Here is a 4060-nt window from a genome sequence, read left to right as displayed (position 1 = left end):
TCTGACTCAAACATCCCTCAGCGACAACTGGATTTTGTGGCAAATACATGAACAAAATTAATGAAAGAATGTTTCACTGGCTAATTCATAACTGCAGTAAAATGTTCCCAGATCATTGATTGATATTACATATAACCTGCATTTAACCATTTAGTCAAACTGAGAACAAGATCTGTCTTACAGAAGAAAAACAAACATAGCCAGACATTAAAGCAGAAACAGCATCAGCGACGGATTCCAAGTTAAAAGTTTTAAAGTCCTGTGTAAATGGTGAAAAGTAGTGGAAGGATAGTCACCCTGTTAGCTATACTCTTCACCGGGATTGTTCAACCAGTAGCAAAGCTGAACTCCTAGCTCCCACTTCAGCAGTTCAGCACCGGGAAGGTGATGCTGCAAGCTGCTGCTGTTACAGCATACAGCTACTAGGTGGTGCCAACAGATCAGGGATGCTCCTACAGAGGCCGCTTCCTCTTGTCAGCGGTCACAGGAGTGGTCCACTCATGTGAAGGCCAAGTCCATGAAGTCAAGGCCCAAAACATAAACAAGTCTTCCATTCTTGATTTTATAATATTCTCTGTGTAAGGGATTTGCTTTCATCATTTAATCAGTGTGCCAACTGTAAAAGGTACAAAGCCTTTAAAAGTCATAACTGATCAAACGCCAGTGAATAAATGAATATACTATTACATATAATTTTCAGATGTGAAGGACAGAAACAACAGACCTTTTAAAGAAATGTATTAATTCTCCATGTTTAACACCAACAAGCTAATTTTTCAAAATATTTTCTATTATCATCAGGTTTTCTGTTGTTCCTCCCTGTGAGTTGTTATAAATCAAGGTCGAACACTTTTCTGGTTGTTGTCATTCATACCTTAGACTCCACGGCCATTTTCAGTCTCCAGCTGGATCTGCTGTTATTTCAGTTTAGATTATTTTTAAAAATCTGGTTTATATAAGTCTTTTTCATCAACTCGTGTTTTTTGTACTGCCTTGTCTCAATGCCTTTTATGGTTTATGTCAAGCACTTTGAATTGTCATTAAAACAAGCTAATAAACCAACCTTACCTCCATCTGTTCAAAACCTATACAGGAGACCAGTGGTTCCCGACCAGAGGGCATCGACACAGTCCATCAGTACGGTTCAGTATCACCCCTTTTAAAACAAAAGTCCATAACTTTTCAAGTGTCTTTTAATACAATCTTCAGTTTTACTTGCTACAGTTGTTCTTACTGTTCATACCGGACATTAAAAGATCTTTATGCACTTTCAAAATACAATCCAAACTTCATTTGAAGCTTCAGTAGTTTGAGTGAACCAAATCAAGTGCGTAGTTTCCCAGCTCACAGTGTCTTTAGGACAAACCTCTATCTTGTTTTGTCACTAACCCTCCACTAGCTTGTCACAGCAGACTGCTTTATGGTTTCCATTTGCACTAAGATGCACTTTACTTCTTACTTCAGTCAGGGGTACACATACATGGACACGTTCACTGCACAAAAGTGTCCACTGTACTTGTCACATGCAGCACTGGCTGAGAGTCCGTGGGTACAAGCTGGGCCCATGCCATCTGGTGCACCTTGGATAGGTTGCCAGTCTACCACAGAGCTCCAAACAGGAAGGCCCCAGGTCAGCCTGGGCTCAAACCCAGAACCTTCTTGTTATGAGGCGACAGCGCTAACCACCGTTCCACCCATGCATCCAATGCATTCCCGTAAAATTTGCTCAGTGGCATAAAATTCTTCTAGATTCTGGCCATAACATTTCCCAGATACTCCGCATGCCTCTGCATGTCTGAGCCCATAGAACATGATCACTAGCGTCCTTCTCCAGCCGAGCTGAGCCCGGTGACTTCCTATTGGCAGAAATGGGATCCTACAACTACTTTAGACATAATACTGCACCTAATGGATCAAACTATGATGATAAAAAGCATCATTTCACATTTTAAGGACCAGTGTGGGTCAGTGTGTGTCATGTGATGAACACACAAGTTGTCGTTTTGAATTTCGGGCACTAAAAGTCCTTCACAGCCCAGTAGCATTCCTGGGGTGCTGTGTGGACCGTGGCAGGCGACACCACGTGGAGCCTTATGGACACACAGACACAGACAGCACCACCTGGCCTTTAGCCTGTAGCACCTTAACACAGATCCACCACCAGTAGTTGATTTGGCAGATCTACCGTACAGGAGGTCGGCTTCTCCACCTGCAGCAGTGAGTAGCTGCTTCTCCGGGACCATCTCTGGTGTTTGCCAACGATCGTCTGTATCCAACTGGAGACGACAGCAGGAGCTTTTCATTGCTGAGTTTTGTGGATGTACTGTACAGATGTGTGCAGATGTGGTCTGTGCAGACTTCAGTGCCCCCCCGATCCAGGTAGAGACACCTTCTTTTTCCAAAACCAATTTAAGAGATTTGCTGAGAAATGCTGTGTTTCTGTGTCTCTGTTCAGTTTGTGTATTTATGTTTTCCTCTGTTTTTGTTTGTCTGTCTATGTGTGCTGTTTGTTTTGTGTCTTTTTCCTCCAATTTGTCCTTTAACGCATCTTTCTGTTGTGTGACTGTGTGTCAGAGTGTGTGTTTGTGTGTGGAGCTGCTGGGTGACATTTTCCATTCCAGGTGTGACAGCTCGCTCCCCTGACAGCCTCTTCTCCAACACACACACTAAACAACTGCTCTCTGATTTTACCTGCCTCCCACACACACACACACACACACACACACACCTCACCGTCCACCTCTGTCTCAGCTCTGCCGCTCGACAAGCTAATTTAGCCAATTACACACAGGTGTGATGCTAATTTCCCCGAGCTGGCAGCCAGCTCCTAGAGGAGGTAAAAATAACATAATTACACCCATCTGTCCCCCCGCAGGCAGGCGGGCTCTCCCACTGGGTGTCGACTCCACCGCCACCACAAAACACACACAGAAGAACAACAACACACACTGCTAGCTTTGATAACAGAGGAGAAGACAACGGACAACGTGTGTGTGTCTGTGTGTGAGTGTGGAGGAATCCAGGCTGCACCACAGTTGCTTTTTCTCCTCTTTGTTCAAAGCTTTCAATGGATCTTCAGCGATACACAGCAATTTCCTGCAAGAAAAGAAAAACAGACTTTTGGTGCGGCGAGGTAATTATGTGAAGCTGTTTTCCAAGGCGACAGGATGGATGTGTCACTGCTGGACTTTGTGTGTGTGTGTGTGTGTGTGTGAGGAGGATTTTTCAGAGCTTAAACATGACAAAACATAACACGGTGGAAAGACACAGGCAGCGAAGGAACATTGAAATGACAGATCAGTAAGTGGCAGTTTGTCTCTGTAGACGTGTCTTAATGCTACATCACACACACATTTATTTGTGTTTGAGAACAATGATAATATTTTATCTTTATCGTGTGTGACACGTGTTTTAGTAGCAACAACACAAAGGGCAAAGTTTCCCACTGAGGATCAATAGAGTCTGATGATGTAGTGCAGTAAAAAGTACACGGTTTGTCTCTGACATGTAGTGAAATACATGAGTAAAGGTACTTAGCTAATTTCCACCACTGACTGTACCCGTCAAAAGTCTGAAACATTTAGAATATATAAAAATTAAAATGTGTGACAACAACTAAAATGATGATACAATATCTTTAGTTTTTGTGGACAACAGCTAAACTGGACTAAAACACCTTTATCAGACTAAAAGATGAACACGACCTCCAGCACGACCTCCTCCCATCAGCCTTTGCTCCTGTGCCTCATCAGTTGTTGGTTCCTGCAAAAGATTCATAAATGATCAGATGTGTTAAGTCAGTGTAGAGAGAAAGCAGCACTGCTCTGGGCTCAGGCTTGTTTTTCCACAAGCAATACGAGACACAAATATGAGGTGGAGATGCAGAGGCGCTGACGGGGCTGATCAGGAGCCAGACAGCCTACAGATCATCCAATGTGTCACCTCATTGGATCTGAGTGTCTCCTATCTAAATACAATTGGAGAGAATTTCATTATTGAGACTACTGCTGTAATGTGGACACATGAAACCGGTCTCAGGGGCCTTCCCACCCTGCCAAGA

Source organism: Monopterus albus, unplaced genomic scaffold (genome assembly GCF_001952655.1).
Source record: "Monopterus albus unplaced genomic scaffold, M_albus_1.0 scaffold115.1, whole genome shotgun sequence".
NCBI classification, from domain to species: Eukaryota; Metazoa; Chordata; class Actinopteri; order Synbranchiformes; family Synbranchidae; genus Monopterus; species Monopterus albus.
The sequence above is the reverse complement of the archived record's forward strand: the minus strand, read 5'-3'. Positions refer to the sequence as shown.